The following is a 26,380-nucleotide window of genomic DNA, read 5'->3' on the forward strand; positions in this document are numbered from 1 at the left end:
CCTGCCTAAAACGTTTACCACTTCTTATTTTCAAGACAGGAGTTTTGTTTATAACACGTTCCAAGAATAGGAACAACCTTCCAATCTCCTGAAGCCGTTTCCAATTTAAAATGGAAGTTTTGCTCCTTTCCCACGGGAAGAGCAGTTAGTGAGGAAGGAGTTTCCACGAGCTGTGTCCCAGGGTTTGGCAGGAAGCCCTGATTGAAGCTGCAGTGGCCGCTTTCAGTTGGCATCGGGGGGTTGGAGAAGGTGGTGTCATATTCTGCTGCGTGTGAACGTCTTGCTCCCTGTGGACTCGGGGTGAATCATGGATGAGTTTTCGGAACAACATTGCCTTCCAGCCTCTGGCCATCTGCAATCTAAGGAAAGAGAAACAGAGTTATTTGTTCAGTTCGAAGTTCTGGGCAATGTGAAAGATGGAACAGTTCTGATACAAAATTGGAGACTGGGAAAATGGTTGGAGAGGAAGTAATAAAAGAGAAACTGAATATAAAGTTGGAAGTCAGGAGACATTCAATAAAAAAAGGAAGAGTGTGCAAAAACAGGTGGAGACAGACATGGAAAAGAAGTGTCACTAGTCCAGAAGTCTTAAATCGATTTTTATTTCCAAGATGCCACCAGACCTGCTGAGATTTTCCAGTAATTTCATTTGTTGGTTTAGAAACAGAAGGTGGCAGTGATCCTGGACCAAACATCTCTCCCGAGTTCTGGGGATATTTAACTTACTGTGTTTATGTCCCACACTGAAACCTCACGATCCTGCCGCACCTCCACCCTCGTTGCTGACAATATATTGTACATTACGTTAAACACAAGAAGAACAATTGCAAAATGTTGAGGGAGAGTTCCCTTCTGTTTCCATCAGAACAATCTGAATCACTGAAAATTGGTTCAGGACATGTGACATTGGTCCGTCTCTGTCAGACCCCTAGCAAGTGGCCATTCGCTTTCCGTGCCTTTGAACACTTTGGGTGGTGCACGGTTGGTTTGGAACCTCAATTTTGAAACGGACATCATTCATTGTATTTTCGGCTGCACTGATAAAGTTGTCTCTGGCGCCTCCAGTAAAATGGAAACAGTGTTCACTCAGAAACCGACGTGTGATCAAAAGCAGGCGGACAGATGTGTCAATGAAAGCAGCAAGAACATTCCCCTGCGAAGTGTTTCAATACTACGCGTGGAACGAAAAGCCGGAATTGTATTAAGCAGTGAAAGCGCCCATTGTGAGGCTTGCACCCACTACCCTCATATTAAGCATCTCACACTGCACCGACTGAGCTAACCAAGCACGGTGCACTGTGGATTAGTTTGCTATTATATTGCGAGCATAATTCATCAGCAATTTGTTAGGATCCAGTTCATTCCTCCTAATCACAAAAATATCATTCACACCTTTCACTTCAGTTATTCCTTCAAAGCATTACAATCGATTCAGCACTTGTCCCGGGATTTAAGGTTCAACCTTAATAATTTACCCGTAATATTTTTACCCTCACCTTTATATCGCTGATGTGATTTCCAATCACTCTGACAGACAGTCAATCAGTCGGGAAATTACCTAAGGAAACCCAATCATTCCCGTTTATGTGTTGGGCATTTCCCATCTGCTGACGAGACAGAGTCGTCTCAATCAACACTTTCTTTGTTCTTTCTACCTAAAACCTTTACCACTTATTATTGTCAAGTCAGGAGTTTTATTTATAACACGTTCGAAGAACTGGATCAACATTCCAATGCCCTGAAGCCCTTTCCAATTTAAAGTGAAAGTTTTGCTCCTTTCACACGGAAAGAGCTGTTACTAAGGAAGGAGTTTCCACGAGTTTCCCATGGCTTGGCAGAAAGTCGCTGATTGAAGCTGCAGTGGCCGCTTTCTCTTGGCATCGGGAGCTTGGAGAAAGTGATGTCGTATTCTGCTGCGTGTAAACATCTCACTCCCTGTGGACTTGGGGTGAATCATGGATGCGTTTTACCGGTTACAATGTCAATATATGGTCGGGGTAAATAGTTGTGCTGAAATATTTGAGGCTTATTCCCTGGGTGGGCTCGAATCACCAACATTTCATCCAACTGCGCTGACCATTTGAGATACAGAAACTGGCAACGCAGATATCCTAAAGCAAAGTTATCGACGGGATATGAGGATACGTCGGACAGCAGGAACTTGCGTTGTTTTCAGAGACGGCCGCTGATTTTATCACCGAGAGGGTAAGCAGACTGAGGAGCTGCAAACACTCAAATTAAAAGGCATCCACACATGCGCAGTTCTCTGACATACATCTCCACATAGGAGCGCACTTCTGATGCTGGTATTTGAAGCCACGATTCGATAGAAACTGAAGCTTAAAAATCCAGCATATTCGACCGCTCGACCACGCTACCACACAAAATCCAAAACTCAGATTTGTTATGACTAGTGTTTCAGCATCGATTCACTTCAGACACTTACAACTCGCAAATTTTGTAACGAAATTGGCGTAATTTAAGAAGGAAGACTAATAAAAATGTACAGACAAAGAACAGGCCCTTCATCCAATCAAGCCTGAGCCGATCCAAATCTACTGTTTAAACCTGTCACCCAATTCCTAAGCATCTGTATCCCTCTGCTCCCCACCTACTCATGCATCTATCCAGACGGATCTTAAATGCATCTACCATGATTACCTCTCCAGTCTCTGCTGGGAACGCATTCCAGACACCCACCACCCGCTGTGCCAAGTAGTTGCCGCGTGTATCCCTCTTCAACATTTCACCTCTCACCTTGAAAGCGTGACCTCTCGGTAGTTAATCCTTCAACCTGGGAAATAAAACTTTTCTCTATCGACGCTGTTTGTACCCTTCATGATTTTGTAAATCTCAAAACGGTCCCCCTCAAACTCCTTTTTTCGAATGAAAACAAACCTAATCTACGCAACCTCTCTTCCTAGATTGCAACTTCCATACGAGGCAACATCCGCTTAAACCTTTTACACGCCCTCTCCAAAGCGTCCACATCCTTTTGGTAATGTGGCGACGAGAAATTTACACAGTATTCTAAGTGTGGCCAGACCAATGTATTGTTCGATTTTAACATGACTTGCCAGCCATTCTATTCAATACCCCATCCAATGAAGCCAAGCATACTAAATGCCTGCTTGACGACTCTATCCACCTGTGCAGCAATCTTAAGTGTATAATGGGCCTGTACTCACAGATCTCTCTGTCCATCAACTTTTTTTTTCCCAAAGCTCTTCCGTTCATTGTATAACCCCATCTAGAATTAGACTAACCGAAATGTGTCAGCTCACATTTGTCTGTTTTGAACTCCAGCTGCCACTTTTACGCCCAATTTCCAGTATATCTATATCCGCCTGTATTCTTTAACGGTCACTTATACTTTCTGCTAGTCCAGAAATCTTCGTGTCATCTGCAAACTTTCTGATCATTCCAACAGTGCTCTCTTCCAGATCATTTATGTATATCACAAACAAAAGTGGCCACAACACTGACCCCTGTGGAGCACTACTGCTCATCTTTCTCCATTTCCCGAAACTCATTCAACTGCCACTCTATGTCTCCTATTGCTCAACTAATTCTTTATCCACCTGTCTAGAACACCCTGCACACCATGTTACTTTACGTTCTGTATTTGGTTACCTTATCTAACTCCTTACTGTAGTGCATGTATGTGACATCAACAGCCTTTCCTTCATCTATCAACTTGGGCACTTCCCCGAAAAACTCTATGCCTCTCACTGATATGCACATTATTTTGTAAATATGAATAATCCTATCCCTCAGTACCTTCTCCAGCAACTTTCCCAACACTGATGTTAGGCCCATTGTTCTGTAGTTATCCGGAATATCCCTATATACTTCTTGTACAGGGGACAATATGAGCAACTTTCCAGTCAGCCAGAACCTCACCTGTGCTGAAGGATGCCACGAAGATATCTGCCAGGGCCCCAACTATTTCCTCTCTCACCTCACTCAGGAACCAGGGATAGATCCCATCCGTTCCTGGGGATTTGTCCACATTAATTACCACTAGCCTGCCCAACACAGCTTCCCTACTTCTGTCAACATGATCCAGACTAATCAAATGTCTTACTCTAGACTCAGCATTCACCATGTTCCTCTCCTCAGTGACCACTGATGCAAAATAATCATTCAGAATCATACCCAATCTCTCAGATTCGACATACAGCCTTCGTTCATTTTCCTTTAGTGGACCAATCCTTTCTCTGGTTACCCGTTTACTTCTTATATATGAATAACAGGCTTTAGGATTCTCCTCAATTGTGCTAGCGTGAAGTTGTTTCATGACCCCTCTTAACCCCCTTCATTCCTCGTTTAAGACTTGTCCTACTCTTCTCATGTTCCTCCAGGGACCATTATGTTCTTAGCTGCCGAGGCGTTATGTATGCTTGCCTTTTCCTCTTGGTGAGTCGTACAATTGTCCTGTCATCAACAGTTCACGAATATTGCCATTCGAATCCTTTGCCTTCAACGGGACATGCCTATCCTGCACTATATTTAACCTATCTTTGAAAGCCTGCCACATATGAAATGTGGACCTTCCTACAAATACCTGTTTCCAATCCACATTTCCGACCTCCTGCATAATTTTGATGTAATTAGCTTTGGCACAGTTTAGTACTCTTTCCTCAGGACCACTCTCATCTTTGTCAATGAGTATTGTAAAACTTACAGAATATTGGACACTTCTCAAAGAAATCACCCACGGCAACTGCTAGCACCAGCCCTGGCTTATTCCCCAATATCAGTTCCAATGTAGCCTATTGCCTCGTCGGACTATTGATATACCACTCCAGAAAACTCACCTGGAGGCTTCTTACAAATTGTATCCCATCCAGACCTCTGACGCTAAGAGTATCCCGGTCAATGTTGGGAAAACGGAAATCTCCAATAAACACTAAATTATTGCCTCTACGTCTTTCCATGATCTGTTTAACTATTTTGTTCTTACACCTCACGCTCACTGCAATACAGCCCCAAAAATCTAATCTCACCCTTCTTATTTCATTGCTCCATCCATAGTGTCTCACGACCCAAGCCCAACATGGTGTCCTCCTTTCGCACAACCATGATATCACCCCGGACCAGCAATGCAACTCCTTCCCCTTTTTTCCCTCCCTTTCCCGTCTGAAGCGTCTATATCCTAGAACATTTGGTTGCCATACATGCCCTTCCTTCAACTAAATCTCTGTGATCGCAACAACGTCATATTCCCAGGCACCAACCTAAGCCCTAAGTTCATCTGTCTATTCTCCATGCATTAAACTAGATGCATTTCAGGCCACCAGTTCTTTTGCATTCATCTGCTCTCTGCCTACTCTTCCCATTATTAATGCTATCTTCCTGATTCTTAGCATTTCCAGTTTCCACCTCACTGCCGACTTGCTTAATGGTGTGGTTCGCAGCCCTCTTCCACATTAGTATAAAACCTCCCCAACAGCAGTAGCAAAAACTCCCGAAAGGACATTCGTTCCTGTCTGGTTCAGATGTAGATCGTTAATTTTCTTATAGTCCCACATTCCCCAAAACTGGTCGCAAAATCCAACAAATCTGAAACCCGCCCTGCAGCACCATTCCTCAAGTCACGTGTTCATCGTGCCTTTTTTTATTCAATTCTATGCTGGCAGTCACATGGCACCGGCAGTAATCCCGAGATTACTACCTTTGGGGTCCTCCTCTTTACTTTCTCTCCTAGCTCCCTGAATTATCCCTACAGGTCCTCATAAGTTGGATCACGGGATTTGTTTCCATGCTCGACAACTCTGAGATTCTCCAGCCACCGGAAACGGTTTGAATACACCACTTGCAAAATACGCATGATGTTTGTTACTCAGTCAGCGAGTTTGGCTATTTTGTTTGGAGGGTGGATGGGCCCAACCGATCCAGAGATGAAAGTTTTCCGGATATTTGCTGCCAATGACCATTCTTCTTGACACTTTCCCAAGTTCGCCATCAAAGATTTTGGCTGAAGAAAAATACCTCACATTTCACATTACCCACTTTGCTCTCCAGCGAATCCAAAAACTGACAGCTCTTAACGTGGAACAGAATCAAAACTGAAAAGGCGGTACCATGATCAGACACACCGAAGCTTAAGTGCTGTTTGTGAGGCACTGTGAGTCGTCTCTGACATGAACCGCCTGCACAAGTAATAGCGAGGCAATTCGAAAACTACTTGAGATTTAGTTTATTGCCAAGTCCCAGAAAGTGCTCAAGTATCATATAAAAAAAAGAACAACATCGAACCATTAAAAGTGAACATTTCCAATTATATCCGTGATTAAATTAGGCCATCAATGCGCCGGTGCCCCCATCTGATCGACAGAGCCAATCACCTTTCTCCCTCACCAGGACAATAATGAAGGAAATGAAGGTATAGCAACGTTTCACATCGTGATTGCCCACCTTTTCGCCACAGCATCAAAAAACGGCGAACAGATTCAATGCAGGATCTTCGTTCGAAATAACCGTGAAGTGACTATGTCCATTCATTTTCAGAGTAAACGGGGAACAACACAAGTTGTCTGGAATATGAATAACCAACATAGACAACTTGGGTCCCAGATTCTACTGATGCACAGACTTTAATATGAAAAGGTACCTTGGGTGATTGCCCTACACCCAGAAATCTGGCTGCCTTCTGTTTGCCCTGTCACATTAAACTTGTGCTGCTCTAATCGAATTTGTAGTTCTTGCCATTGGTCCGTATTGCAACTAGGGATAGCTGGTCATGACAACTCGTGACTGCCACACAAATTCTTTGCCAAAATTGGATTGTCCCGCAACGTGATTCGCAGTGCACGAACTTCGCAGCGAGGATATGCCACACGGCGAGTTAAAAAGCACACTTCCATTTATTGAAGTAAGTTCCTGGGAACTTACAACCAGATTTCTCCTTACACTCGGAATTATGACAACACATAAACCAACAGCCTCTCTCAGAGACAAGTGACCAATGCCCATCTTGTGCCGGTCAAACATAGTTGACAAGATTGCACGCAGGGACTGCACAGAAAACTATAGAGGAGAAGAAGACAGACGACCATCGAGCTGCATTCATGCAGTTCTGTTACCCTGTAAACCCCATGTACAGCTGTTCCTTGTAGGTACACACAGGGCACTGAGTGTCTCCGACTCCAGGACTTGGAACTCGGATTATATGACCGTCTGCAGCACTGGTTACTTCCTTGTGTGAGGTAACTCCTGATGGAACATGTGTAAAACATGATAGCTCATTGAGAAATACATCCAAAATAGTACCCAAGAGACGTATTTATGTTGTGTTTCAGGTCCAAGAATACTCAGATCAACAGCTCCCTTGCTTACCTCTGCTGGTCATGTTTGCAAAGAGATCTAGCAAATTGCCAAGTGTGATTTTCCTTTCAATCAACATTTTTGACTCAGTTTGGCTGCAAATATCATTTCCTAACTTTGTGCTTTTCTTCTTTTACATTGGTGTCTCGCACCTTACAAATGACAGCAAAGGTATGAAAGGAGATGGAAGCATTTAGCTCATCAAGTCAGCGACAGCTTTCAATGAGATCATGGCTGATTTGGTTCATGCTCAACTCTGCTTTTTAGTCAGTACTCATGACCGAGTGGTTAAGGTGATAGGTTAAAAATCCATTCAGGTTTCCCCGCGTAGGTCCGAATCCAGCTGACTCCGCTATGAATGACTTGCTGCTGGGCGACTTTTCGCTCAAAGTTCAAAAAACCTATTTTGCAAACCAGGCCAGTAATTTAATTAGACTTTGGAACTCGAGTTCTTCATCAGAAATGTTCCATATTTAAAACATTATCTCTGTTTCTCTTTCCAGATACACTGCTCGACACATCGGGTTTCTGCAGCTGTTATTGAACGTCCTGAGCAGAAGTGCTGCTTTTCATTAGATTCCTTTAATCCCTGTCCACTGTTCTCTGACTCGGGTCAGTGGCAATACTTCCTCCTGCTTGTCAAAGTGCTCATTCCCCACCGCTCCCTCTCCCATCATTACAAACAACGGCAGGAAATTGCCACTTAACCATCTTTGATCTAAAGTGACACTCACCAGCCTCGGGAATCTCTCCACCAAACGGGACTTCTCATCACTGGACATGGTGCAGACCCGAGGTTTCCGAAGCTTTACTGTGAAAATATTGTCAATTGGCAGTTGGAAATTGTTAAGGAGCCAAACCAATCCAGGCACCAGCTTTGCAAATCTTGAGAAACTCTTTGGGAAGTGGAATCAGAATGCAGAAGGGTGAACTGTCAAACCGAGCAGAGGCCAGAATATTGACTCTGATGTTGTCGGGACAGGAACTGGTCTGAGACATTGAAATAATTCTCACCCTTGTACATGGGGAATAGAGACTTCATCTGGACTCTGCGACAATGAAAATCTCTGGAACACACAAGGCACTGAGAGGCAAAAAAGGAGATTATTCCTGATGGAGGTGAGCTGGTTCCCAGTGACATGGGTGTGTCTGACTTGGGGGTATCAGACTGTTAAAATGTCTCCATAATGAATGGTTCAGGCTTTCATTTGGAAAAGTAAAACTGATAGAGGACAATAGTCGTTCAGGGAATGGCACATTGAATTTGGAATTCAGTCACGGACTGCTTTAGGGGATCTTCGAATTTATTAGGTTGGAAGTTTCAGCGCATTCGACTGTTAACTGAAACGTCCTTGTGGAACAAAGTAAAGAATCTTTCCGTTGAATTAGCAGGATCTATATTGACTAATGGGGCCACAGCAGGCGGCAGGACGTGGTAACACGAAATAAAAATGCGCTGAGCTCAAACACAAGAAGCATGCTCTTTCGGTATGGTGGATCAACAATACAGCATTTTAAAGAAGTCTAAGCAACGATCCTTCAATGTACAAGACATGCAACGCCAGGATGTGACACCATACTAGTCTCGTTATTACCAGGAGCTTTAACTAATTCATCAACGGTGTCAGCGCAGAAGATGCTGTTCAAATCCATATGTGTATTTAATTAGCTGTTCAATCCCAGTAACTTGGACATTTGTTACTTTAGTAAAGTTGCTCCATAAGAATTTAAACTAACCTCTGCTGATACAGAAAAGAAACGTTCACACCTGGACATTCTCCAGTGCAAATGCACAGAAAGAGCCAATCTCGTATTGCGTTCATTTCAAACTGATATATTCATCTGTTTTAGCCGACAGGATAAAGAAGATACGTCCATCCTCTCGGGGCCCATTAACCACGTTAATATGCACAGAGGGAATACAACGCCAAGAGAACAGTATCATTGTGGTGAATTGATCAGCAATGTTGTGTAGGTCAGTGTAAACAGTGGCCAGTATTGGCTGACCCATTAACACCAACAGTGAGCCTTGCATCACCATTTCCTCTCTCACTTACAGCCTCACGCCCTCCAGTCATCATTGCCTTTCACTTTACGCAAACGCCCTGCTCCACTACTCCCTTCTCCCGATCGCTTGTGGGCGAACACGTAGAACCTGCAGATGTTCGAAACTCATTAGTGGCATACAGACGTCACTCAATGGCATTGGATTCACTGCCCATCCCTAATTACTCCAGTGATTGAGATGATGAGCTCCTGTACAGAAACTTGAGCGAACTTAACATAGAGGTACAGCCAAAATGCTGTTAGCGAGGGAGTTCCAGGATTTAGGAATAGCTAGATACTTCCAACTCAGAAAGGCGAGATCCCTGATAGGTGATTTGAGGTCACAGTTTTCTCTTGTTTCTGCTGCTATTGTACTTAGAGATAGATGTAAACAATCACAGGGTTGATTCTGGCAAACAAAATAAAAACCCTGCATCTACTGTCGTTTGTAGAAGTGAGTTCCAAACCTCTCCCAAATATTGTGTGTAGAAGTGCTCACTAACATCTGTCCTGAATACTCTGAACCTCATTTTCAGACTCATTGCAGAATCCACAGCGAACTGAAACAGTTTATCACTTCATTTTAGTGTCTTGCATTACTTCTCTCAGGTCACCACTTAACATTCAAAGTTGTCCCAAAAACAGGCTTCATTTGTATATCAGAAACAGAAATGGCTCAGCATGTCTTACATCATCTGTGGGAGAGCAAGAGTTAATGTTTCACTTCCGTTGACCTATTTTTGCAACTGGCTTGCCTGATTTCTTACCATACCTACAAACGGTATGAAACCGGAACGGGTGGCAGAACACAGAGATTAGGAAGTTCTGCATTTGCAGTGACATCGGGAGTCTCTATCACTGGAGAATTGTAAGGAGACTACTGCTCAGTGAACTGATATCGCACTTCCTGTGTCTAAATAAGGAAACCTGTCAGTGAATTGGAGACTTTATTGTTCAAAAGTTAAAACCAAAGAGCAGATCAGCAGCAGACTAAAACAAGTGAAATTGTCATAATGCCTTATAAAGAACGCCAATGAAGACCATGATAGTGAGGATCACCTTCTCCACATGTTTGAATTGTTTGATGCATTTTTCTGTGCGACGTTATCTCTCCCTTCAGGCAACTGACAAGCTCCTTGTTTGAAAATCTGAGTTGATGCATCACCAAAGGTGTTGCATTGTACTGTGTAAAAGCAACTTGTGGAGACTGAGACTGTAGCATTGCTTACATTTTTTTGTTTGTTTTTTATTCAAGTTTCTGAGAAATGAAGAAGCTTAATAACAAGCTTAATCCCAGTTTTGGAGAAGAATTGCTCGTCAGTAAATGATAATCAGCTCACATGAAGATATTCCAGAATTGATATCAGATACCTAATTCAAACCCTGCAACGATAGATGCCATGAATTCTAAGTTGAAATTCTATGTCTAATGCCTTTAACCCATTACAACCTACCATGGAATATCCCTTCCGATTTGCCTCTACCCCTTAGGGAAGTAAAGCTGCTATTCTTATTTGCTCCAAGATACATGTGACTCCAGACGCACAGAAACTGGATTGGTTGTTGCAGGTCAGTTATCTAAACTCCAGGACCTCACGTCAGGAATTATTCAAGGTTCTGTTCGTTAATAAATGTCCAGAGTTCAGCCGCATTCTTAACTCCTCAACTCCTGAAGCATTCCATTTCACAATGCAGCAGACTTCTGGCAATGTGAAGGCCTGGGCAGACAAGTGAAATGAATTTCACACATCCTGATTAAGATAATCTAATCAACACCTCTGGAAATTCAATGGTGTTGCCATTACCTAGTCTTCAACGATCAACAATCTGGGAGTTACTATTAACCCCAAAATGAACTGTCCTCCCTACAAGAGCAGGCCAGATGGCAAGAAAACTTCCATCAGTCATGGGCTTTCTGACTTCAATCGCTTCTCTAATACCGAGAAGGCTCACGTCAAGTGTGTGATGGAATACTCCCCGATTGACTGAACAAATATATCGACAACATACCTCAATATGTTGGACAGCGCCATTATGAAGCATTCGTACAAAAGGATAATGCTGCCGACATTTAATAACTGAAATGAAAGCAGAAAGTGCTGGAGAAGTTCAGCAACCCTAACAGCATACTTGGAGAGAAAGACAGTTAACGTTTTGAGGCCAAAATGACTCTTCTTCAGAACAGTACTGAAGAGAGGACATGTAGGACAAGAAACATTACTTCTCTGACACTTTTCACAGTTGCTACCACGCCGGCTGAGTTCCATTCCATGGCAATTGAGTCAGTTCGATTGGCACTTTATGTATAATTTCAATCCATTCACCACTGTCGCAGCTTTTTGATTCATCAACAATTTCCATTTGACAGCACACTCGAACTCTAGTACTACTATCGTCCTAAAGACAAATGAAGTAAACGAATGGGAAAATCATTATCTGTATGTTCCCTTGCAAGCTACTATACATCACAATGGGATAGGTATTCCTTCAGACAGTCCTTCACTGTCCCAGTGGATCAGAGGGTTGCTCTCCTCCCCCACTTCAAAACATCCAAATAGTTTAATGAATTGTTCAAATAAACTTTGTCAAACTCAATTGTTAGAAGGCCAACACTTACTGGGAGGTAAGAAAACCTTCACAAAAATGTAACGCTTAAGCTACAGAGTTGAGAGGAGCAGTTTGGAAATATGTATCCCTGTGTTCTTACAACAGATTCATGTAATCAGACATTTGAGATCGGCTGAGTCAGCAACTTGCCATGAATAGAAATGTTGAATTTGGTGATGCATTTTCACTGGAAGTATTTTCCAGCCATGATTCTGTTTCAATTAAATTTGCATAGTCGTCAATTCGAATTGAAATGAACACTTGCCAGTTAACTTTGACACAGATAATTAGCGTGAATCCACCATTCACTATTTTACTAGCAAGCTGCTGAGTTGTACTATGCCTTACACTGTTCAAGTACTGACGCTATGAAATAGAATCATACCATTCCTACAGTGCGGAAACAGATTATTAGGCCCAACAAGTTCACACGCAACCTCGAAGGAGTATTCCACCCACAGCAAATTCCCTTCCCTACTACTTTGCACTGCTCCTGTCCAACACATTCTGGAGAACGAGGTACAATTTAGCATATCCAATTTATCTAACCTGCATATCTTTGGACTGGACTAGGAAACTGGAGTAACTCGAAGAAACCCACGCAGACACAGGGAGAATATGCAAACTCTAAACGGTCGCCTGAGGCTGGAATCGAATCCAGGTCCTTCATGCTGTAAGGCAGCAGTGCTCACCAACGAATCACGAAAGCTAACTTCAAACCTTAGTGGAGCCATTCTTCCGAATAAGCCTGATATCAAAGACATACACGTCTCCATGGCCATTATGCAGCAAAAGGTAGACATAAGTAGATTCGACATACTCCAGCACGTGGCTGAAGGTGATCAGTTAAAGGATAGATGTTTTATCATCATTTATGAGCAGCTGACGAAGCTGCGCTACTTACAGGCTTCAGCCGGAAGTCCTCAATCAAATATGTTCTTCTTACCATTCGTCCTGCTAAGATTGCGGTATTTATCTTCATTTAGGCTGTGTTATATATTTTCGGTTCCACCATTCTCCTGTTAGAAGGCATCCCCCGAGATTCTATTCAATGACTTTGCCTGTTTGAAGTTTGGAAAGTCTCTCAGATACTGCCAAAACCTCTTCAAGAGGCTTCCCCTCCCAGAATCAGCTCTTGCCTTCGAACTTCCCCTCATTGTCAGTCCTACGCCATAGAAACTAACTGGAGACAAATACATGTATGATGTCACCGAACAGGCCATCACCGTGCTTCACTCTCTCCCAGGGAGCAGCACGGCTCAGCGTTGGTGATCGATGCCTTGCAAATCACTTGGGATGATGGGAAGAGTGGTTGTCATCTACCTATCCACGATCAAAATGAACCTGAATCTGAGAAGTTACCATTCCAATCAGTTTGAAGTACATGCATTAAATGTAGATAAATGAGACTAATTCGACTGTCTATGATATAAATTAAGAAACACAAGATTTGATCTTAATGGTAAAAAGCTGTGATTTCCGAAGCGTGAACACTGAATGCGCAACTTTAAATTGCATAAGTGCAGACTTCGAGGTGTAGCTCCTGTGTGAGAATTGGAATATCGTTTGCAGACATTCAAAACGACACCTGGAAACATTATTTATCTTTCGGACTGTCTGGAAAATCGCACGATCGCAATAATTTTCATAAAATCCCAATTGTGTGGAAGTAGGCCGTTCGGTCTATCAAGCCCAGACCAAAGCAGTGAAGATTATCCCAACAAAAACCACTTCCTAATCGATCCACTTCCAGTTTCTCACAGGGAAATAACCTGAAGTCCACATACCTGGACAAGTTGGGTATTTTTCCATTTGGCAATCCTACCGAAACTACACAGCTTTCATAATGTGGGAGGAAAACTCACGCACACATGGGAGGAGTACAAGCACCATACAGACATTCGACACAGGCTGGAATTGAACTGGGTCCCTGGCACCGTGTGGTAGAAGTGCAAAGCATGTTTATTCTTCCGTCAGCTCACTGGGTTCAAGATAAATGACATTTAAACAACTCAGGCAAAGCTTTGAAGCATATATCGTCCCTTGAAGTATGTTTTTCTTTGACATTGAACCACATTCCAAAGTACATACATTGCAAAAGAACCGCTTGAACCTTAAGATTTCATCACGAACAACAACAAGTTCAGAATTACATGCGGCAACAGGAGTAAATGAGCTTGAACATAGTGTGGAGGGGAACGTGCGTGTGGTGGTGTTTCCGTGTACCTGCTGTGGAGGTTGCGGTTTTGGACTGCGATGGACCAATTCAGAAATCACACCAGGTTATAGATGCACATGTTTATTTGAAATAACAAGATTTCGGACCAGAGCCCTTTCGTTAGGTGAAGTGGGAGGGAATAACACAGAACACTCAATTTAAGGGAATAGAGATCAAGGGCAGACAGATCAAAATATCAGGCAAATTGTGGGAGCGGAGTGTCAAAGACTTAGTCTCTGCAAGTGAACAAGAGTATCAGACAGTGTGAGTAATGTGTCAATAACTGAGTGCCAACAGAATGGTTGACCTATGATCCAACAAAGTGAGGCAGAGGGATAATTACAAACCGTTAAAATAAAGTCGTACTGGAGACATATCAAGGCACTGGGATGACATGGAACAGAAACAGAAGCAACTGGAAAACCGCTCCACAACAAAAACACCAGAGGAAGGGACACCAGCTCCGAAACATTAACTTTCATGTTCCTCCACAGATGTCCCCAGACCAGCGAAGCACCTTCCCCCTTCGCCACGATGCCCCACTCCCGTTCCCCCACCCCATCCAGTAACCCTTGCCCTTGCTCCTGGTTTACAGCATCCCCAGTTCTTCTGATTTTTCTTTGGCTCGAGTTGCATGCTGCGAGTCTGACCCAAATTATCAGTTAGCCAATATTGAACAAAGTGATTAAGGTATAGAGACAATAACAACTTGTCACGGTGATGGTGTGAAAACAGAACAACAAGGAAGATTTCACAGATACAGAACAGTGTGGTGGGTCACATGTGGTGTGACATGAACCGAATATCATGGTTGATGCCATCACCACAACGAAGGCAGTTGGCGATCCAATTCTGTTTGGCGATTTTGCGTTGTTGTGTATCTCGAAAGCCGCCTTGGCCGACATTTAGTCGAAGATTGAAAACCAAATGTCCTTGATTGCTGAACTCTTCCCCGACTGGGTGTGAATAATCCTGTCTGGCAATTGTTATGCCGTTACCTTTCATCCATTGGCACACCATCTGCATGGTCTCGCCAATATACCATTACTGGGTATCTTGTGGTATCTTGTGGTATTATTGCCTGCTGAATATGTGACAAACAACATTGCCTGAGTCACATGAGTACCTGTCGTGTACGTGGTGGGTGGTGTACTAACGAGTGATGGTAGTGTCCATGTCTTGCAAAGGTTGTGAAGGCATGGTGCTGTGGTGTTGTGGTTAATGCTATGTGAAGGCTGAGTAGTTTACTGTAAACGGTCGTATGTTATAATTTTGCTGGGTGTTTGAAGGTGAGAATTGAAGCCATGGGGATGTTCTTAGTGAGATGGTCATCATCATCGGTGACATGCTGAATCCTGTGAAGAACGTGCTGAACTCCAGGAAAGTACTGACGATGAAAGATACTCTATTAGTCGCATCCTCTGTCTGTCTTCTGACGAGTTCGCAGCAGATTTTCGCTGTGGCACACCGGAAATGGTGGTCAATCAGTTCAACATGTACCCCATCATCATGAGGATATCCTTCAAAACCTTTAGGTGTCTGTCGCATTATTCCTCATCTGAGCGGTTCCTGTGCAGGTGAAGCGCTTCTCCTTACGGTATGGCTTCTTTAATATATTTAGGGTGGAAGCTGGAGAAGTGCAGTATCGTGTAGTTATCCTTGGGCTTGCGGTGGAGTGAGATGCTGAGGTGTTAGTTCTTAATTTTGGTTTGTGATGGTTTTGGTTGTATCATCCTTATAAATGGAATAGGCATTCAGTTAAAACCACGAACAGAAATACCAGAGAATATCAGCAGATCTTACAGCGTCTATTCAGAGAGAATCAGAGACAAATATTTCAAAACTTCATCAGAACTCGGTAATCTCCAACAGGCACTGCCAAACTGGTTAGTTTCGACAGCAGTTTCTGTCTTTGCTTCAGATTCCCAGAATCCACAGTTCTTTACATTAACCATTAAAGCAATGCAGAAACTTTTTTTTATCGTTCGTCATACCAATGGTTTCTGTTTGGAAAACATTTACCTGGCCCCATTAGAAAAACGAAACGATGCTGCACATAAAAGTTTCGCTTTGGAGCAAAGATGGTTTGTCAGCAATTTCCTGCGGCAATTTATAATGATGGGAAAATTAGTGGTGGGGATTGGCTCTTCGACGAGCGAGGGGAAGTGTTGCCACTGACCAGAGTTAGTGAACGGAGGACTGCGGTAAAAGGAATCTATTCAAAAGCAGCACTTCTGCACAGTACATTCAAAGAATACTGCAAAATCTCAATGGGTCTGGCAGTAAGTGTGAAAAGAGAAACGGAGATAATGTTTTAAGTGTGTTTCATTTTTGATTGATAACTTGAGTTTGTGAAGTCTAATCGACTGACTGGTCTTGTTGTTGAGACGAGATTTCTGAGCTGTGAGTGAAAACTCGTGCTGCATGACATCACTGAAAACGGAGCCAGCAGAATTCGAACCTGCGGAGGGAAGCCCCAATGGATTTCTAATCCATCACCTGTATCACGCGGCCATGACTACACGCGTGCAATGCTGTCTTAGTATGTCTTATGTAACGGGAAGTTCCAACCTGAAACACCAGGATTTGGCTTTTCCTGGTACCCCAGTATTCGCTGTCAGACTCTCTTGCTTTCGAAAGGAGGAGGATGCTGGGGTGCCAAGGAAAGCCAAATCCTGGTGTTTCAGGTTGGAACTTTCCATTACATAAGACATACTAAGACAGCATTGCGCGCGTGTAGTCATGGCCGCATCAATTTGAATTGCACGCATATTGATGAGAGATAAAGTGGATAGGTAGGATCCATTTTCATGTGCAGAGAGTTGAATAAACACAGCACTGGATCGCGAAAGAAAAATGTCCTTGCATGAGGTCGGCACGGTGGCACAGTGGTTAACACTGCTGGCTGACAGCGCCAGAAACCCGCGTTCAATTGCCACCTCAGGCGACTGACTGTGTGGAGTTTGCACGCTCTCCCCGTGTCTGCGTGTGTTTCCTCCGGGTGCTCCGGTTTCCTCCCACAGTCCAAAGATGTGCAGGTCATGTCAGGCGAATTGGCCACGCGAAATTGCTCGTAGTGTTAAGTAAGGGGTAAATGTAGGGGGATGGGTGGGTTGTGCTTTAGCACGGCGGTGTGGACTTGTTGGCCCGAAGGGCCTGTTTCCCCACTGTCAGTAATCTAATTTGTCTAGCCCTATTCACTGCCAGTAGAATTACGCTCATTGAAGTCTTCTTGAAAAGATCCACCACTGGCAAATCTGATGTGCAAATTAGGTCTACTATGTTTAATCAGAGGTCAAAATATGAAAATGTTTCAAATACACGGAATGGCACTGGACAGTGCAGACCTACCTTCAGGGGCTTATTCTGCTCTGATGTACACCCGCGAGAAATTGGGACGAGAGTGCGTTCTCACAGATGAAGGGATCAAACATTTAAGAAAATAATAAGGAGGATATTCACTCTTTCAGAGGGTAGCAAATCTGTGGGTTTCCTAAGAACAGAGGGCTGTGAAGGCGAGGTGTTTTCAAGGCTGTGATAGACAGACATGGAGCATCACGGAGATGAGGATAAAAACGGGTGTTGAGAATTAACCAAATCAGCCATGATCTCATTGAATGTTGTCGCAGACTTGATCGGCTAAATTGCTTCCATCTGCTCTCATATCTTTGCCGTCATTTGGAAGATACCGGACACCATTTTAAAAGAAGAAAAGCACAACTTTAGGGTGAGGTGGTTTCAGTCAAACTGAATCAAAATTATTTATTGAGCGAAAAATCACACTTGGCATGTTTCCAGATTTCTTTGCTAGCATGACTAGCAGAGTTGATCAAGGTCGTCTGATTGTACTTGGGCATGAAACAAACAAAGATTAGTGACATAATCTTCATTTTCTTTATGTCAAAAGTAATATCTTTCCTGATGGTCACAACAAAGGAGATGGTTTCCAAGAAAAGACAGAGACTAAGTCAGCTGTAAACTAATCGATGACCAAAATATGGCTCGCGTTGTTCTCTGGGACAGATATGATTTATTGATTATTGTCATCCAAACTTTTTTTTTACCATTGAACCGTGAGTGGGAGATTGGAAACTAAGATCACCCGTAACTATTGCCATCTTTTATCACTCACATGTAGTATTTGTTTCTTGTACGGAGTGGTTACTGCGAGTGCACTTGTAAACTACACCTGCGGATGACTTCTTTCCTCACTGGTCCTCATTTCTACACAAACACGTTTTACATCCTTATCTCCTGAATCAAAGTAATATGCAACCAATTAATAAATGTCACTAATACCTTGGCATTTCACACGCCTCCGTTTGTCACCTTCCAATGTAAATTAATAATTTGCCGTGTTGCAATTGCACACAATAAGAGATAACAAAATACAGGGAGGTGTACCAGATTTGCAAACGCACGCTATCGAAGCTAAAACGCAGGTTTCTGCCCAGAATACGATCACGGAAGCATGCACCGAACCGTCAGGAAGCACACAATAAGTCCAGTTCCAGACGGCATGACAGGAACAGCACCAGAAAAACCACCAAATTCCTTCTCTCGGCTAATATTTTGGATGTACATCTCAATGAGCAATCGATTTTTACATATGTTCTAACAGTAGTTACAACACAAGGAATTAACCAGTGCTACAGACGGTACAAGCCCCTGAATCAGAAACACTCAATGCCCTACATACAACTACAAGAACATCTGCCCATGGCGAATACTGGCTGGCTGAAGTTCATGATTGCAGCTCGCTAGTTGTCCGACTGTTTCTCCGATATAGTGTTTCGTGCAGTCCCTGCGTGGAATCTTGACAACCACATTTGTCCTGCACAAGATGGGCATTGGATATTGTTTTCTGGTGAGCTTTCCCTCAGCGAGGCTGTTGGTTTATGTGCTGTCCTAAATCCGTGTGTTCAGAGGAGTCTGGCTATCAATTTCCAGAAATTTATTTTATTAAAGGGAAGCATGGTGTTTCAATTGCTTTATGGCATATCCTAGTTGACAATTTAGTGTGCCAGACATCTGGGAATGCAGTTGTGGGATACATATTCTTGGCAAAGAGTTTGTGTGGCCGTCACTAATTGGCACGGCCAGCTGTCCCGAGTAGCTATACGTACAGACAGAAAGCATCCTCGAGAGCAGCACAACTGTAATAGAACATGGCAATCAGAAGGCAGCCAGAGAATTTCTAGAAGCAGGGCACCCATCCATGGATTCCATCAATAGACACATTGATCAGGATCCAATCTGCAACACCAACAACTGGACCCAGCGGCACTGAAACTAAATCAATTCCAACCGCCACAGGACAGTAGGCTTCACAACAGGCTCTGCAACCCTGAGGATGTTACCCAGAACTGTGAGGATCCCACTTCCCAGCACCGCAAAACATTCCAACAACATCTCCATGAAGCAGACGAGCTTCGCATCTTTCTGCTCCAAAGCACTCCGATTTTTCACAGCAGAGAATTGTACACTGAACTCCCGCGTGCAAGGTGAGGATGCCAAACCCAACACGATCAATAATGGCAGTGAGAACGAGGGCAACAATTTCCATTGTCATATGGACAGCCACAAACACTCTCCTGTAAAGGTACCTTTAAATATGAAAGTCTGTGCAGCAGTATAATCGGGGAACCAAGCAGCCTGCGCTGGGTATTTATATTTCAGACAATTTCCTTTGTTCACCGTTTTCACTGAAAGTGAATGGATATTACTATTTCATTGCTGATACGAAACCAGATTCTGCATTGTATCTGCTCGCCGTTTTTGTTGTTGCAGTGGCGAAAAGGTTGGCAATCGCGATGAGAAATGTTTTTTGTATTTCTCGCATTTCATTCATTACTGTCCTGCTGAAGGGGGCTGGTGATTGGTCCTCTCGATCAGATGGAGTCATCAGCGCATTGTTGACCTAATTTCATCACGAGTGCAATTGGTAAACTTCATTTTTCATGGATTATTGCTGTTCTGTTTTGTTTTATGTTTGTTGAGCACTTCCTGTGACTTGGCAATGCACTAAATCTCCAGTATGTCCTGAATTGTCTCGCTGCCGTTTCTCTGAGCAGTTCATGACGTAATCGGCTTGCACTGCAACAAAGGCAGCATGCATGCTTCGGTGTGTCTGGCAATGGTCCACCCTTTCTGTTTTGCTTCTGTTCCACATGAAGAGTTGTCAGTTTCTGGATTCGTTGGAGAGCTGAGGGGGGTAACATTATACGTGCGGTATTATTCTTCAGCCAAACTCTTTGATGGCAAAGTTGGGAAGGTGCCAAACGAATGGTCATTGGCAGCAAAAGTCCGGAAAGACCCTCATCGCTTGGTCAACTCGTCCCATCCACCCTCCAGAAAGAAAGGCAAACGCGCTTACTGCCTAACAAACAGAGTGCATTTTTTTGCAAATGGTCCATTAAAACTGGTGTCAGCTGCGGGAGCACATCAACAAAGCCGAGCACGGAAAAATACCCTACTATCGAACATGTCCCTGCTGAACAGATAACCGAAATTAATTGAACCATATTTGCCAAAATGTGTTCCTAATCTCTCCGAACGCTTCCTGTCTATACACCCATTCGGGATGCCATTGCATTTGCCTTAAATGTGGCAAATCCTTCTGCACACACAAAAATGTCTGAGTGAACTCGCTGAGTTTCTGCATGACACCATGACCAAACTTTGGGCCAAAGTTGGAAACTGCGACGAGAATAGATGGCTCTCTGATTAGCCGCAATGCACAAAGGGCGGAATGGCCGTTCCCCACTTTGTAAATCTTCGAAGACAAGTTGAAAATAATCTGCAACGAAAATGTTCGTGTGAAGATTTACTTGTGAGGATTCGGTACTCTCAGCACCGTGGCCCGGATCGTATTCCCGCTCATGGAATGGTTGCATTGTTCAGCAAACGTATCGGTGTACCAGTACTTCTGCCGATTTTCCGATGCTGGAAGGTCCTTGGTTTTGTCCAAAACATTATGAAGGGTAACATAAAACGAATAGCTGCAGTAGCTGGAAATCTGAGCCAAAAACGAAACTTGTTTGCGGAACGCAGCAAGACTGGCAACAGAAACTGTTGCTGCCTGACCTGCTGTGCTTTTCCAGCATCACTCTGATCTAAAATTAGGTTTCCAGCATCTGTAGTCCTCACTTTTACATCGTTCCTTCAGTGTCGCTGGTTCCCAATGCAAGAACTCCATCTCTAGCGGTTTCATGTTTGTACCTCCACGCTGAGGATTTGAAGCGTGAAGAAAAGTAACTCACCCCGTCCATCTCTGGGGTAATTAGGGACTGAAAATGAATCGTGTCACATTGAAATATATCGAGATGCGACTTAATGTTTGTCTTTTATTGGGAACCATCTCTTTCATTGTAACCATCAGGAAAGAACATTTCGTTCGCCAGAAAAAGAAATGAATATGTCACTATTTGTTTGCTTCAGGTCCAAGAATACTCAGATCAATAGCTCCCTTGCTTACCTCTGCTGGTCATGTTCGCAAAGATATCTAGCAAATTACCAAGTGTGATTTTCCTTTCAATAAATAATTTTGACTCAGTTTGGCTGCAAATATCTTTTCCTACCTTTGTGCTTTTCTTCTTTTACATTGGTGTCTCGCACCTTACAAATGACAGCAAAGGTATGAAAGGAGATGGAAGCATTTAGCTCATCAAGTCAGCAAGAGCTTTCAATGAGATCACGGCTGATTTAGTCAATTCTCAACCCTCCTGCGCCGTCTGTAGTCATGGCCGAGTGGTTAAGGCGATGGATTAAAAATCCATTGGGGTTTTCCCACGTAGGTTCGAATCCTGCTGACTACGTAAGAATACTTTCCTGCTGGAATAATTTTCGCTCAAAGTTCCGAAAACCTATTTTGCAAACCAGGCCAGTAATTTGATTAGACTTGGGAAACTCGAGTTCTTCATCAGAATCGTTCCATATTTAAATCATTATCTCTGTTTCTCTTTCCAGATACACTGCTCGACACATCGGGTTTCTGCAGTTTTTATTGAACGTCCTAAGCAGAAGTGCTGCTTTTCATTAGATTCCTTTAATCCATGTCCTCTGTTCTCTGACTCGGGTCAGTGGCAACACTTCCTCCTGCTCGTCAAAGTGCTCATTCCCCACCGCTCCCTCTCCGGTCATTACAAACAACGGCAGGAAATTGCCACTTAACCAACTTTGTTCCAAAGTGAAACTCACCAGCCTCGGGAATCTCTCCACCAAACGGGACTTCTCATCCCTGGACATGGTGCAAGCCAGAGGATTGTGAAGAGATACTGTGAAAATATTTTCAGTTGGCAGTTGGAAAAATGTTTAAGAAGCAAACCATATAATTTAGGCTCCAGCTTTGGAAATCTTGAGAAACTCTTTGGGAAATGGAATCAGAGGAGGATGAAGAAGTGTGAACTTACCGACCGAGTCGAGGACGGGACATTGACTCTGATGTTATTGGGACAGGAACTGATCTGAGACATTGAAAGAATTCTCGCTCACGTTCGTGAGGAATGTAAACTTCATCTGGACTTTGGGACAATGAAAAACTCTGGAACACTCAAGAAAAATACAAATATTGACTGGGATCACGACAGTACGAGTACTATAGATGGGTCAGTTTTTGCCCAGTGTGTGCAAGAGGGCCTCCTGACTCAGTATGCAGACATGCCTTCAAGGGACGAAGCCACTTTCGATTTAGTACTGGGTAACGAGCCTGGCTAGGTTTTAGATTCGGAAGTAGGTGAGCACTTTGGAGACAGCGATCACAATTCTCTCAGGTTTACTTTCGTGATTGAAAGGGATAGGTGTACTCCACGGAGCAAGAGGTTCAGCTGGTGGAAGGGAAATTACGATGTATCGAGGTAAGATTTAGGAAGCGTAGAATGTGGTAGGAAACTGCAGGGGGTGAGCACATTAAAATGTGGAGCTTATTCAAGGAAAAGCTCCTGTGTGTCCTAGATAAGTATGTACCTGTCAGGCAGGGAGGAAGATATAGAACGCGTGAGCCGTGGTTTACTCAGAAAGTGGAATCCCTGGTCAAGAAGACCAAGAAGTCTTATGTTAGGATAAAATGTGAAAACTCAGTTAGAGCGCTCGAGGGTTCCAACGATATCAGGAAAGACCTATAAAGAGAGCAGAGAAGAGCCAGGAGGAGACATGTGAAGTTGTTGGCAGATAGGTTCAGGGTTAACCCTAAGGCTTTCCATAGGTATGTTTGGAATGAAAGAATGACGAGAGTTAAATTTGGGACAATCAAGGATAATAGTGGGAAGTTGTGTGTGGAGTCAGAGGAGATCGGGGAAGCACTAAATAAATATTTTTCGACAGTATTCGCTATTGAAAATGAAAATGTTGGCGAGGAAGGTATAGAGATACTTGCGTCTAGACTAGAAGAGATTGAGGTTCACAAGGAAGAGATATTCGAAATACTGCAGAGTTCAAAGTTTGTGCGAAGATTTGTAGCTCGGGTGCTCGTTGTTGTGGTTCTGTTCGCCGAGCTGGAAATTATTGTTGCAAACGTTTCGTCCCCTGGCGAGGCGACATCATCAGTGCTAGGGAGCCTCCTGCGAAGCGCTTCTTTGATGTTTCCTCCGGTGTTTATAGTAGTCTGTCCCTGCCGCTTCCGGTTGTCAGTTTCAGCTGTCCGCTGTAGTGGTTGGTATATTGGGTCCAGGTCGATGTGTTTGTTGATGGAGTTTGTGGATGAATGCCATGCCTCTAGGAATTCCCTGGCAGTTCTCTGTCTGGCTTGCCCTATGATAGTAGTGTTGTCCCAGTCAAATTCATGTTGCTGGTTGCCTGCGTGTGTGGCTACTAAGGATAGCTGGTTGTGTCGTTTCGTGGCTCGTCGATGTTCATGTATGCGGATTGTTAGCTGTCTTCCTGTTTGTCCTATATAGTGTTTTGTGCAGTCCTTGCATGGTATTTTGTACACTACATTAGTTTTGCTCATGTTGGGTATCGGGTCCTTCGTTCTGGTGAGTTGTTGTCTGTGCGTGGTTGTTGGTTTGTGTGCCGTTATGAGTCCTAGGGGTCGCAGTCGTCTGGCTGTCAGTTCTGAGATGTTCCTGATGTATGGTAGTGTGGCTAGTCCTTTTGGTTGTGCTATTTCCTCGTTCCGTGGTCATTCTCTTAGGCATCTGTTGATGAAGTTGAGCGGGTCTCCGTTTTTGGCGAAAACCTTGTATAGGTGTTCCTCTTCTTCTTTTTGCAGTTCTGGTGTACTGCAGTGTGTTGTGGCCCTTTTGAATAGTGTCCTGATGCAGCTTCGTTTGTGTGTGTTGGGGTGGTTACTTTCATAGTTTAGGACTTCGTCTGTGTGTGTGGCTTTTCAGTATACCCTTGTAGTGAATTCTCCGTTCGGTGTTCTCTGTACCATCACGTCTCGGAATGGGAGTTGGCTATCCTTTTCTTCTTCTCTCGTGAATCGGATTCCTGTGAGTGTGGCGTTGATGATCCGGTGTGTTTTTTTCTATTTCCGTGTTTTTAAAGATTACGAACGTGTCATCGACATATCTGACACAGAGTTTGGGTTGAATTTGTGGTAGGACTGTTTGTTCTCACCTTTGCATAACTGCCTCTGCTATGAGTCCCGAGATTGGTGATCCCATGGGTGTTCCGTTGATTTGTTCGTAATTCTGGTTGTTGAATGTGAAGTGTGTTGTGAGGCACAAGTTCAGTAGTTTAAGACCCGATACCCAACATGAGCAAAACTAATGTAGTGTACAAAATACCATGCAAGGACTGCACAAAACACTATATAGGACAAACAGGAAGACAGCTAACAATCCGCATGCATGAACATCAACTAGCCACGAAACGACACGACCAGCTATCCTTAGTAGCCACACACGCAGACAACAAGCAACATGAATTCGACTGGGACAACACTACTATCATAGGGCAAGCCAGATATAGAACAGCCAGGGAATTCCTAGAGGCATGGCATTCATCCACAAACTCCATCAACAAACACATCGACCTGGACCCAATATACCAACCACTACAGCGGACAGCTGAAACTGACAAACGGAAGCGGCAGGGACAGACCATTATAAACACTGGACGAAACATCAAAGAAGCGCTTCGCAGGAGGCTCCCAAGCACTGATGATGCCCCCTAGCCAGGGGACGAAACGTTTGCAACAAAAACTTCCAGCTCGGCGAACAGAACCACAACATACTGCAGAGTGTGAAAATAGATAAGTCAGCTGGGCCGGATGGGATCTATCTGATGTTGTTTAGCAAAAGCACGACAGGAAGGTACAAATCAAGTTGATGCAACAACGGCTCGTTTTGAGCCGCTAATTTGCAGTGAAGTGGCGGCGCCAATAAAAGGTGTCACGCATCTCGTCTAATTCCACATCCTGAGCTCGAAATGACGCGAGGTCTCTCGCTGAGTATCTGCAGGGTCTTGTTTGGACGACACCATGACACTTTTTCACTGGAGTGGCTCATGACATCGCGTCGTGACTGTGAATAAAACGATGGAAACTTCCAGCAGAGAAGGAGGCGACCCTGAAGCAGGCAGCTGAGGACAAATGTTTCTCCTTTGCCAGTGAAAGGCACTGCTTCAAAAATTGGAAACTTCGAAGTGAAGCAATGTTGGTGATTATCTTCGGTGCTTGTTCACCTTTTTAATTCTGATTCCGTGAAAGTCCATGGCATTACATATCGACATTCTGCCAAGTGCAGGCTTGTCTCTTGGGCCAGTGGCGTAATGGATAACGCGTCTGACTTCGTATCAGACGATTGTAGGTTCGAGTCCTACCTGGCTCGAGGGGACTGTTTTGCTTTAACCGTGGTATACGTTGACGCTCCCCTGTAAAGTTCTCTCGGGACATCGCCTCTGTGCTTCCGCATGTAAAGCTTGCATTTGTCCTGTTGTCCATTTCAAATTCCAGCTCTCCACAACGGACACCTCCGTCAGTTTGGCGGTATCTTCTGGTGTGTCTCCCTCTGTGGGTGAAAATGAGCATGAGTTTCTCAAAAGAGTTACAATTCGTTATACTTCTGTCCCATTATTGTGCCATGTAAGAACATAGGATAACCTCATTGACATTTGACCTGGAAACATTAGAACACACGAGACTTTGGGCCAAAGTTCGAAACTGCGACTAGAATAGATGGCTCTCTGATTAGCCGCAATGCACACGGGCGGAATGGCCTTTTCCCACTTTGTAAATCT

At 43.8% G+C, this 26,380-nt stretch overlaps 2 non-coding genes across 2 annotated transcripts; both read left to right on the forward strand.

Moving 5' to 3' along the window:
• Positions 1–21,935: 21,935 nt before the first annotated feature.
• Positions 21,936–22,017, forward strand: trnaf-aaa (transfer RNA phenylalanine (anticodon AAA)). Its single transcript has one exon. It is a non-coding gene; the product is annotated as a tRNA-Phe (tRNA).
• A 3,881-nt stretch (positions 22,018–25,898) lies between these two features.
• trnar-ucg (transfer RNA arginine (anticodon UCG)) lies at positions 25,899–25,971 on the forward strand. Its single transcript has one exon. It is a non-coding gene; the product is annotated as a tRNA-Arg (tRNA).
• The last annotated feature ends 409 nt before the right edge of the window (positions 25,972–26,380 follow it).

The sequence above is a fragment of the Chiloscyllium plagiosum genome, unplaced genomic scaffold (assembly GCF_037043375.1).
Source record: "Chiloscyllium plagiosum isolate Xiang-an unplaced genomic scaffold, Cpla_swu_hap1 HiC_scaffold_39, whole genome shotgun sequence".
Lineage (NCBI taxonomy): Eukaryota > Metazoa > Chordata > Chondrichthyes > Orectolobiformes > Hemiscylliidae > Chiloscyllium > Chiloscyllium plagiosum.